The sequence below is a fragment of the Boleophthalmus pectinirostris genome, unplaced genomic scaffold (assembly GCF_026225935.1).
Source record: "Boleophthalmus pectinirostris isolate CB_2022bp ecotype Guang Dong unplaced genomic scaffold, ASM2622593v1 HiC_scaffold_17, whole genome shotgun sequence".
NCBI lineage: Eukaryota > Metazoa > Chordata > Actinopteri > Gobiiformes > Gobiidae > Boleophthalmus > Boleophthalmus pectinirostris.
Genome location: NW_026571115.1, coordinates 35,286,902 through 35,299,195, shown reverse-complemented (window position 1 = coordinate 35,299,195; position 12,294 = coordinate 35,286,902). Strand labels below are relative to the sequence as shown.

General features: G+C 41.6%; 1 protein-coding gene across 5 annotated transcripts in view; it reads left to right on the top strand.

The window, feature by feature from the left end:
* Positions 1 to 12,294, top strand: part of hoxb3a (homeobox B3a) — a 251,170-nt gene that overhangs the window by 49,543 nt on the left and 189,333 nt on the right. The window contains exon 1 of one of the 5 annotated variants that reach the window (XM_055153002.1): positions 6,538 to 6,684. The exons of the other annotated variants lie outside the window; for them this stretch is intronic. The gene's annotated coding sequence lies outside the window, so the exon portion shown is untranslated. Of the gene's footprint in view, positions 1 to 6,537; positions 6,685 to 12,294 lie in introns of those variants that run through there. 5 annotated transcript variants of the gene reach the window in all.

The window sequence follows — 12,294 nt, the reverse complement described above, 5'->3', positions numbered from 1 at the left end:
AATCTGATAAGGTGCAACCTCAGCCTTATGACATTTGTATTAGTTGTTCATATCTCGGCTACATGAAGAATGGTCCCAGTGCAAAACAATATCTAAAACCCACAAGGAACCCGTCACTTTCCCGAGCGCAATTTAAACTGTGAGCGCCACAAGTGGCTTATTTCAAAAGACTTAAACAAGATACATTTCCATAAAGAGACAAATATACACACATGGAGCCATATCTTGACATATTTGAAACATTGAATATGTATTTATCATTTAAAATAGTCAGAATAAAAGAAATATTCTAGAGTGCACCAGTCAAACTCCCGCTCAGGGCCTGTCCTCACGTCCCGGGTCACAACGTGAACCTGAACACATCACCACGTACACACACAGTTAGAGCATCTTTGAGCTCTCCAAACTCCAAAACAACCCCCTGCTCCCCACTGCAGCGCGCACAGGCCAGGTCCACGTGACCAGGCGACAGGACAACAAAGTGCGCGCTCTGGACAAATTGCTCACTTTTCTCTAAACAGCCTGGCTTTTCCGTCCTGACGGATGCCACTCCCGGACAAATTAGGTTACCTTGTTCCAGCTGGTAAACAAGCAACTGAACTTTTCCACTCACCGGCTGCTGCTGCCTTTCTGCGCCGTCTGTCTCGGGTTGAACCCGGGGCCAGCGCCTCTCCTCCCCGCGCTGAGCTCTACCTGCTGCCCGCTCCGTGTCTGTGTATGTGTGCACGTGTTTTTCAAGAGAAGCCCCTTCTGCTTTGGGCCAAACGATAAAAAGCAGGCGGCTTTGACATTTACATGTCAAACGGATGATAGTTTTTATGTCCAAGTTGGATCGTAAAGATCAGGCCTGGCCTCAGACTGATACCTCTCACTGGCTCGCCTCTGGTCACGTGGGGTCCATAAAGTTAGTTTTATGGTTTTGGGGAGTTGACAATGTACTATATATTTCACATTCTAGAAAGCAAGTGACGGTTTAACGGCTACGCGGGGATCCTAAAGGGGTCAGTAAAGCAGAGAGGGTGGGAGAGCGTGTACGGACGGCTGAGGAGAGCTTATCCCGGGATACTGTGCTTTTGTACGCGGACAGGCTCTGGTTCTAGCCCGGGAGCTCCGGGTAATGTCTGGGGAGACTTGGACCGCGCCGATAAGAACAGTAAGTGGTGTTTGAGGACTGTCTGTGCGGGGAGGGGCGGGCTGGGAGCGGTGTAATTATCATGTCACTCAGTCAGTGTGTAGCGCACTGCATTACGGAGATCTGAAAGCTGTTGTTGTGGCGCACCGAGCCGTGTGTGTGTACGTTGCTGTCGCTTGTGCGTGTGCGTAATGGCGCACTGGGCATCTCACCGTCGAGCTGTGGACAGACGCGTCTTAGCTCGAGTATACTTTTACGAGTCTGTGTGTGGGATGGAGTTAGACTAAGTACATCCATCGAGACGTTTTCAAATTACGTTTACATCGTTGCGTTGTTTTTTAGAGAGCTACAATGGTGCGTTTTAAAATTGTTTGGGAGTTAGTGTCTGGATATTGTACTGGCCTGACTTCAAACTGAAAGCATGTCCAAACTGCCTTCTGCCTCCTCTGTTTTGAAATGTGATATTCAATGGTGGTTTTCCAAATGAGCTGATCCATTCCGTGTTTATGTTGTGTGAAACTGATATGTTGTATCTCCCCGCGGATCTCCTGATAAATATACCGCTATCATTTTGTAAAGTGAAGCCATATTTCCAGTCTTAGCGCTATTATTGCTATTGATCTAGAGGCCACATTTTTGGCACATTTACGCACGACCTCCATGTGCGTAAAAATGGCTCCAATAAAGAATATACGCAGTGGGACTTGTAGTTGTGTCTGATACCATTTGCCAAGTAGTAAATGGATGAGCACGCATCTGTGGCACGCGTCCTTGGGTAGGTTTTTAGCGAACGTGTGCGCGCATTTCCCCTCCCCTTGCGATATCCGCACAGGAAGGGCGCGAGGCAGACGTGCACAGCCAAGGCCCGTCACCAGGAGCGTCCTTGTGGGTTGTTTTGGAGCACGTACCGGGCCTGGTGTTTGACCTGTGGCGCGGGCACGGAGCTCCAGCTGAATACTGGCGTTTCGTGCGTAAAAGTGCATTTGTAAACATGGAACATAACGCAATAATATTAAACACTTTCTGTGAAATTGTAGCCACATGCACAGAAGTATTTATGAAGTATTTTTGTACACACTCCTTAGTAATTAGTAATAGTAGTAGTATTTTATTTTAAGAAAGTGACTTCTAATATATTTGTAGGGTGTGTACACAAAATCACCAGATCAAAACTGGGACGAGACCAGGACTAAACCAAGACTAAATCAGGACTAAACTAGGACTAAACCAGGACTAAATCAGAACTAAATCAGGACTAGACCAAGACTAAATCAGGACTAGACCAGGACAAAACCAGGACTAAATAAGAACTAAATCAGAACTAAACCAGGACTAAACCAGGACTAAATCAGGACTAAACCAGGACTAAATCAAAACTAAATCAGGACCCAACCAGGACTAAACCAGGATTAAATCAGGACTAAACCAGGACAAAATCAAAACTAAATCTGAACTGAATCAGGACTCAATCAAGACTCAACCAGGACTAAACCAGGTTTAAATCAGGACTAAACCAGGTCTAAATCAGGACTCGAACAATATTCTGCCAGGACTAAATCAGGACTAAATTCTGCCAGGACTAAATCAGGACTAAATCAGACCTAGACCAGAACTCGATCAGGACTACATCAGGACTCAAAGGACCAAAGCAGGAATGCACCTTTGAAGTGTCCATTATAAATTACGAAGGAGACTAGATGGTTTTACGTTGATCTTGTACTCGATTGTGTTCTACTCTGCACTGTTACTGCGATTTTATTTGCATTTTAGTGTTTTTTAAGCATATAAAAGAGAACATATTCAGTCTATCAAAAAACTTGACAAAGCGTCTTGCAAAAACTCGATTTAAATGCATAGAAATTTCTGCATTTGAAACTAAAACGGCCACGGGAAAACGCGACGCTGTACCGACGCGTGCGCTGCTGGTTACGCGGACGCACGGGATGGCACCGCGGCTCTTATTGCTCCAGTTTGTCATTTAAGCGCCTCCATTTCGGTATAGGCAATATAACAGAGCGGAGATGGAAGGTTTCCCAGGAAAAAAAAAAAAAACTCAACCTCGTCCCCCCGTGCGTAAAAACGTGCCTATCCAAATGGGGCCAACAAAGCGGACAATACGAATTACGGTCGTGTTCCGTGTCAAACCTGATTGTAACATGGCACCCTGTGGAGAGATCCCGTAGGAGATTAATGGTACATGTATTCATAAGCTTTTGGACTCATTTATCCAATAAGATGACTCCTTTACACTGTAGAAAAACCAAACATTAAAGAAAATATATTACGCTTTTTTTCTGATGAAGTTATAATATAGTTTCTTTAACCAGAAGTTGTGTTTTGTTTCATTCACACGTGTTTAAACACACACATCCTTCATGTTTACGCTTTGGAGTCCTTCTCTCAAACTGTAAACACTCTGTTCCACCTCGTGATGTCACGTGTTGATACAGAAAATGCTCCACTGCGTTTTAAAACTCCACAAACCTTCACCAGAATCATTTGGATCAATCTAGAATTGTCAATTTCTAAATAACTGAAAGTAAAAAATGAGTTGTTAACTTAAAAACTACCACTACGTTTTGCATTTTGAGCTTTGGAGATGTGGAAAAACTAATAATAAATGTGTGAATGAAAGAAAACACAGCCCCAGGTCTGTTTGTTTTCGAGGACGTGACTTAAAGCTCACAAGAGTCAAATTTGCGTAATATCGGACTTTTAATAACGCTGCTTTTGTCAAAACGGATACAGCGTTTATTATTAGTTTAATTTAGCAGCTGTGGCATTAATTCACATTTAGTAAGTGGCTAATTAAGGAGTTAGAACAAAAAGAACAGTAGTACAGGGATGATTTAGTTGCCAGTAAACATTAGAGGAGACGCCATTTGGAAAGTACCGGGTTTGTCTAAAAAAAAAAAACTTTACGACAAATGGAAACGAAACAGGCAAAGTTAAGAGTTAAGACAGAGTGGAAAATTAGGTCAAAACGCCAACACTCCCAATAACATTTCCTAATACTCATTTTTAAATTATGATTGTGCGTTTTGGCTTTGGCAATTTCATTATCTACGTTGTAAATTCACGGTTGCACAACGTCGTGCGATTTTTACGCGTTATCTGGTCTTAAATTAAACCGATTTTAGAGCTGGTGTGGACTTGGTTTGGTCCTGGTCTAGTCCTGGTCTAGCCCTGGTCTAGTCCTGGGTTAGTCTTGATGGAATCCAGGTTTAGTTTTGGGTCCAGTCCTGGTGTAATCAAGATTTAGTTTTGGATTTTGTCTTGGTTCAGTTCCAATTTCGATGTGGTCAAAGTTCTCTCAAAAGTATTGCAAAAAATTATAAGAGTTAATTAAGATGTAACTGCGTAATTACGAAGCTGAGGTCAGGAGGTTAAGGTATTAATTAAGTCATCGTGAATCATTCTTAATAAACTATTTTGACCGGTACGATTGCGCATTTCTTCACGCTCTACTTAGACTAATAAGGTGGAGCCGTTATCCATCCATTTTGTTCTATTTTGTTTAATTTCAGAGCGCAGTGGCCTTAAAGTATGCACTGTTTAAAATAAGTGCACGCACTCGACGTAAGTAGCGTTAAGTTTCCCTGGGCGCTCTGCGTAGTGTCAGCGCGTAAACTGCCCTGACTGTATTTACACGAGAGACGGCTGCTTCATCCATACTCCTCCTCGCAGCACTAATAAGAGAAAGAGAGCAAGGGAGAACGAGAGGGGAGGACTGGTCTAGCACTCAAACTCTCATTTATTACGCGTCCACTTTGCGCAACATGTGAGGAGGCGAGCCAGGCCGGGCCGATGCGTTTTCAGGGTGCTCGCTGCTTCCTCGCTGCTGCTGCCGGGGATTCCTGCCTGGCCCTGGCCCTCTGCGATGATTTTTCACCAGCTTCACAAGAATGTTTTCTGGAGGTCGCCATAAATTATACAGCAGACACCCAAAGAGAAGGAGGAGAGAGGGAGAGAGGGCAGAACGGGAAGTGGGCTTGTTTGTAGAAGATTCTTTTGGCGCAGACAAGAGCTCAAAAATGTGGTTGAAATACAGTGCGGTTATCTGAAGTAATGGTCAAAATACGATGTTGAATACGACGTTAATAAGCGCTTGAATCAGTCGTGTTTACACTGATGACGGTCTTAAAATAACCTTTGCCAGCAGAGCAAGCGTAAAAATGTCTCGTTTTACTTAAAATGCGAAAGAAAAACAACAATTTCTGAGTTGAAATGAGGAGACGAATGGTCCTGCGCTTGAAATCCCATGAAAAATGCTTCGTTTTGTATTGGCAAGCCTTGTTTTCAGATTGTCAAAACATACTCCAGTGAAATACTACTTATATCAAGCACTTATTATCTTATTTCAGATGTTGTAACTATTTGTAATTCTGAAAAAAAAGAAGAAAAAAAAGAGCGCACGCCTTGTCAATGAGGAACACTCGCCGTTTTTAGCAACTACTTCTGCGTAAATTTTGAACACAGATGCAGTATTTCATTTTTTCATAGGCCATATACGGTAACACGTTTTGGTAACTACATTTAAACAAAGCCTAGAGTGAGTCAGGCTTAGTAAATACTTCTATTCTACTCCTAAACCCAACCTTTTACTTAAGTAGTGAGTAACACTGAATCATCTGTAGTAAACTATAACAGACTAAAGTACTTGTACATTGTGCTTTAAGTCTTGTAGTAGTAGTAGAAGTAGTAGTTATCAAGTGCATCTCTATATACTTTTATTTTGAAATTCAGCCTACTGCCTCTCTGGCCTAATCATTCATCATTACTTGTGAATCCGTTGCCAGGGGTCATACGCGGGGCAAGTGCAAAAATGCGTGTTTAAATGCGTCAAAACGAGCACTTTTCAGCGCGCCGTGGAGTAATGGAGTTTCATATCACTTAAGGGCACGTGATAATTTAGAAACTGACTTAAATCGCGCCATAAAACGTTTGCATTTCGGGTTGTCATGGCAACGCCGGCACGACAAACCCGTGCGTAAAAATCAAAAAAATCCGAAAGTACCGTGCGTAAAAGTCAAAAAAACCGCTGCGTTTTCACCGTGCGTAAAACGTCTAGCCTAACTATTCCAGCGTGCACGATTTCCTGCGCTTTTTTGTGCGTGGCGTGCGTCAGCGTGCGTGCGTGCGTGCGTGTCTGTGTCAGTGGAGGAGCAGCCGTGGCCCCGAGGAAGTTCGTGTCCAGTAAACAGGAAGAAGCAAAAACTCCCCCTTTCATTTTTCATCCATACTTCCTCCTTTTAACGATGATACGGCCACACACACACACACACACACACAAACACACACATATGTACACACACACACACACACACAAGTAAAGAAGTGTGTCCACGCGGGCCTCCACACATCTGAACTCCGCGCTTCGAGAGGCGGTGCGGCCGTGACAGGACATGGGGAGGTTTGTGTACGCGCTCCTTTGTCATGCGCTTCCCGTTTATGTACACAGCGCTTCGGGCCCGCGCTCTCCGGCCGCTCCGCGCGCTCGGGCTGCGGCTGTCTTCTCCTTTGAACCCGAGGTGGTTGGTGATGATGAGTGGGTGAGTAACTCTTTGCATTGCTAGGTGTGTGCGCCTTTTGTGTGGGAGCGAGAGCGAGGGCGCGAGCGGGGAGTGTTCTGTTGTTGTGTTTGGTTTGGTGGGTGCGTTGGCAGGGCATCAGAGGCAAAGAGGTGAGTGACCCGGCCATGGGAAGATCCTGTGTACGCGCGAACAAAAAGCACTTGTAGTTTCAGTTTGACATTGGTGGGGACGCAACTGCCGCGGCGTTTATTTGCTCATTTTTCAACCTAAAACAACCGACTGTAACGAGTTTATGCAAGTAGGGTGAGAAAGTGTAACAGTTCAAACTTAAAGGTGCATTATGTAACTTTTCTCTGACATGTTGTTGCTTTAATTGAAATGTTCCACAGTGTTAAACTTGTATAATTTGCGTTTATTAATTTACAGACATTTTTTATTGCTCAGAAAACACAGATTCTTACCAGGAGCTCGCCTCTCCACAGATGTGATCTTCAATTACAGGGATTTTTATGGCTCAAAAATACGATAAAACATGCATTCTTATATGTGTGCTCGCCTTTCCACAGATATGACCTGTAACATAACTTGGAAGCATCATCTGCTTGTCTCTATGGAGATTTTTATTATTTTGCCTGAAATGAAATTGCAATAAATAAATAAATAAATAAATAAAGTAAAAAATACAAAATGCTAATTTTATTGCTCAAAAATATCACAAAAACATGCATTCTTAATATAAGCGAGCTCGCCTCTCCACAGATGTGACCTACATCTTGACCTGGAAGCATCATCTGATGGTTTCTATGGAGATTTTATTACTTTTCCTGAAATGTTCCGCAGTATTAAATTGGTATGTCTTGCGTTTATTCATTTAAAGACATTTTTATTGCTCAGAAAACACTGAATCTTCGCCTCTCCACAGATATGACCCATAACTTGACCTGGAAGCATCAGCTGCATGTCTCCATGGAGATTTTATTACTTTGCCTGAAATGTTCCACAGTATTAAACTTGTATCTCTTGCGGTTATTCATTTACAGATATTTTTTTATTTTATTTCTCAGAAAACATGCATTCTTAAATGCATGCTCGCCTCTCCACAGATGTGACCTGTAACTTGACCTGGAAGCATCATCTTCTTATCTCCATGGAGATGTTCTATTACGTTGCCTGAAATGTTCCGCATTGTTAAACTTATCCATCTTCTTCATCTTCTTGCTGATATTTTATTGCTCAAAAACAGTGCTTTCTTACTGTGAGCGGACTTGCCTCTCCACAGACGTGACCTGGTACTTGACTCAGAAATGCCATCTTCTCATCTCCATGGTGATGTTTCTACTTTGCGTGAAATGTTACGCACTTTTTATTTTATAACTGGCATTTGGTTTAGCTCAAGAACAGACACTACCTCCAAAAACATGCTTTATTTTTCTTTTTTACTTGGAGCGAACTTGCCTCTCCACGGACGTTACCCGTAACTTGACCTGGAGTCGTCCTCTTCTCGTCTCCATGGAGATGTTGCTACTTTGCGTGAAATGTTCCGCACTTTTTATCTCATAACTGGCATTTTGTATTTCTCAGAAACAGAGGCTACCTTCAAAAACATGATTTCTTTTTTATATATATATATTTTTTTACCAGGAGTGGACTTGCCTCTCCGTGGACGTTACCTGTTACTTGACCTGGAGGCACTGTCTTCTTGTCGCCATGGAGACTGCATTGCTTTGCCTGAAATGTTCCGCAGTATTAAACTTATCCATCTTCTTCAATCGCTGACATTTTATTGCTCAGAAACAGTGCTTTCTTACTGTGAGTGGACTTGCCTCTCCACAGACGTGACCTGGTACTTCACTCAGAATTGCCATGTTCTTGTTTCCATGGAGATGCGTGAAATGTTCCACACTTTTTATCTCATAACTGCCATTTTGTCTCGCTCAAAAACAGAGGCTACCTCCAAAAACACGCTTTTTTTTCTTTTTTTTTGTACTAGGAGCGGACTCGCCTCTCCACAGATGTGACCAGTTACTTGACCTGGAAGCTGCTTGTCTCCATGGTGACTGTATTACTTTGCCATGAAATGTTCCATAGTATTAAACAACATCTATATTTTCCCAATCAGATATTTATTTATTTATTACCCTAAAAGAACGTAAAGTAAACTTACGAGCGAACTCTCCTCTCCGCGGACGTTACCCGTAACTTGACCTGGAGTCGTCGTCTTCTCGTCTCCATGGAGATGTTGCTACTCTGCGTGAAATGTTCCGCACTTTTATTTTATAACTGACATTTTGTCTTCCTAAAAAACAGACGCTACCTTCAAAAACATGCATTATTTTTCTTTTTTTACCAGGAGCGGACTCGCCTCTCCACAGACGTGACCAGTGACTTGATCTGGAAGCTGCTCGTCTCCATGGCGATTGTAGGATGAAGATAGATAACGTTTAATACTGTGGAACATTTCAGACAATCAGACAATCTGTATTATTCTAAAAAAAAAAACATTCAAACTTCCCAGCGAACTCGCCTCTCCGCGGACGTTACCCGTTATTTGACCTGGAGTCGCAGTCTTCTCGTCGTCATGGAGACTGCATTGCTTTGCCTGAAATGTTCCGCAGTACACACCAAAAAACCCTAATGAATAAACATGCGTCCTTACGATAAAACGAGCTCGTCTCTCCACAAATCTGGACGCGAAATCTGCTCGTTTCCGTGGCGATAAATCGATTAAAAGCCGTACTTTGGGACATTTTAGGCCAGAAATTGAGTCGACGGATCTGGACCGAGTTTATAAATCCGAGGCGACATTAAATTACGGTCGTGTTTGTTGAAATTTTGCACATAAATGAGGCCAAACGCAATAACAGAAACGGCCGGCGCTGTTTCCGTGGAAGGGAAAGGAACAATAATTTTGTTAAGCGTAATTTGGTTTGGTAAACAGCGGTGGCGACGGCGTTTTGCAGCGTTTACGGCTCGTTTCAAACGGCAAAACAATGGAACAGAAACAGGCGAAGTTGAGACGCAGCATGTGTTTAGAAGGAGATCGGAAAATTATAGGTCAAAAAGCCGACACGCCCGGCGGCATTTCCTAATACTGCAAAACGATGACTGGACACATTTCATAATCGAGTCATTCAGAGTTGACTAACACCGTGACAAATACTCGTACTTCTTGTTGTCTGGGCTCAAATGCTAATCATTTTTTGACCTGGTGTGAACTTCTGGTCTGGTCGAAGTTCAGTTTGGGGTTTAGATCTGGTTTAGTCCCATTTTTGAGTACTTCTGAAGCGCGATTGTACTTCAAATCTGCAAATCTGCAAACGCCAATCAATTGTAAAGATGGATTGATTTGAAAAATGTCATATATTTGTGGTTAAATTGGAGTCATTTTAGACCTGATGTGGACTCGGGTTCGTCCAGGTTCAGTCCTGGTCTATAATTTTGTGTTTAGGTCCCAATTTTGATATTCTGCAAGTACGATCGCACCATAAATCTGCAAGAATTAAGCAACTTAAATAAATAAAGGACATTTAGCTCTCAAAAAAGTGTATTTCCTTCAGAATTTTCACTTCATTTAGGTCTTAAATTTAACCCATTTTAGACCTGATGTGGACTTGGTTTGGTCCTGTTCTAGTAGTTGTTTCGTCCCGGTCTAATCCAGGTTCAGTTTTGGGTTTAGTTCTGGTTTAGTCCCAATTTTGAGTACTTTTGAAGCGTGATTGTACTTCAAATCTGTCATACTTTATTGTTTTTTTGGTTAGAAATTGGAGCTATTTCAGACCTGATGTGGACTTGGTTTGGTCCTGTTCAAGTACTTGTTTAGTTCTGGTCTAGTCGAGGTTCAGTTTGAGGTTTAGTTCCACTTTTGAGTACTTCTGAAGTGCAATTGTACTTCAAATCTGCAAATCTGCCAATCAAGTTTGGTCTTCAATGTCTGTTCAATCTAATAAGTGAAGCATGCATTGTACTTCAAATCTGCAAATCTGCAATCTCCAATCAATTGTAAAGATGGACTGATTTAAAAAACGTCATATATTTGTGGTTAAATTGGAGCCATTTTAGACCCAATGTGGACTTGGTTTGGTCCTGTTCTAGTAGTTGTTTTGTCCTGGTTTAACCAGGTTTACTTTTGGGTTTAGTCCTGGTTTAGTCCCACTTTTGTGTACTTTTTAAGCGTGATTGTACTTCATATTTGTCGTATATTTATTGTATTGTTTTTTGGTTATAAATTGGAGCTGTTTTAGACCTGATGTGGACTTGGGTTGGTCCTGTTTGATCCTGGTTTAGTCCTGGTCTGTAGTTTTGGGTTTAGGTCCCAATTTTGATATACTGTCCATACGGTCGCACCATAGCTCTCAAAAAACAACCAGAAAACATATTTTCCTTCAGAATTTTCTCGTTATTTGGTCTTAAATTGAACCCATTTTAGACCTGATGTGGACTTGGTTTGGTCCTGTTCTTGTACTTTGTTTTGTCCCGATCTAATCCAGGTTTAGTTTCGGGTTTAGTTCTGGATTAGTCCCACTTTTTGGTTATAAATTGGACTCATTTTAGACTTGATTTGGACTTGGGTTGGTCCTCTTGGTTTAGGACATTTAGCTCTTAAAAACAATGCATTTCCTTCCGAATTTTCTCTTCATTTGGTCTTAAATTGAACCCATTTGAGACCTGATGTGGACTTGGTTCGGCCCTGTTCTAGTACTTGTTTAGTTCTGGTCCAGTCGAGGTTCAGTTTGGGGTTTAGTCTTGGTTTAGTCCCATTTTTGAGTACTTCTGAAGTGTGATTTTACTTCAAATTTGTCGTACAGTTATTGTTTTTTGGTTATAAATTGGAGCTGTTTTAAACCTGATGCGGACTTGGGTTGGTCCTGTTCGATCCTGGTTTAGTCCTGGTCCGTAGTTTTGGGTTTAGTTCCCAATTTTGATATTTTGCACATATGATCACACCATAAATTTGCAAGGAACTAAGCAACTTTAAATAAATGAAAGGGCATTTAGCTTTCAAAAAAGTGTATTTCCTTCAGTATTTTCTCTTCATTTGGTCTTAAATTGAACCAATTTTAGACCTGATGTGGACTTGGTTTGGTCCTGTTCTGGTACTTGTTTAGTTCTGGTCTAGTCGAGGTTCAGTTTGAGGTTTAGTCCCACTTTTTTTGTACCTTTGAAGCATGATTGTACTTCAAATCCGCAAGCTCCAATCAATTGTAAGGATAGATTTTAAACCGTCATATATTTGTGTTTTTTTTGTTATAAATTTGAGCCACTTTAGACCTCATGTGGACTTGGATTGGTCCTACTCGATCCTGGTTTAGTCTTGGTCTAGATCAGGGGAGTCAAACTCAAATTCACAGAGAGACAAAATGAAAAACTGGGACTAAGTCGTGGGCCAAACTAAATATTTAATGGAAATTTTCAACAACATCTGCATGTTTTCTCTTCTTTCGAGATATGTAATGTTAAACCTTTTCTTCTTAAAATAAATGTTTAATAATATTTTTGCTTAAACATTGAATCCAGAACAAACAAAATATAAAATAATAACACAATTTTAAATAAATAATGTCTCTATAGTCTATCTGTAACCGGCGGGCAGCTCTAATACAGATTTGACATGATCTCACGGGCCAAATA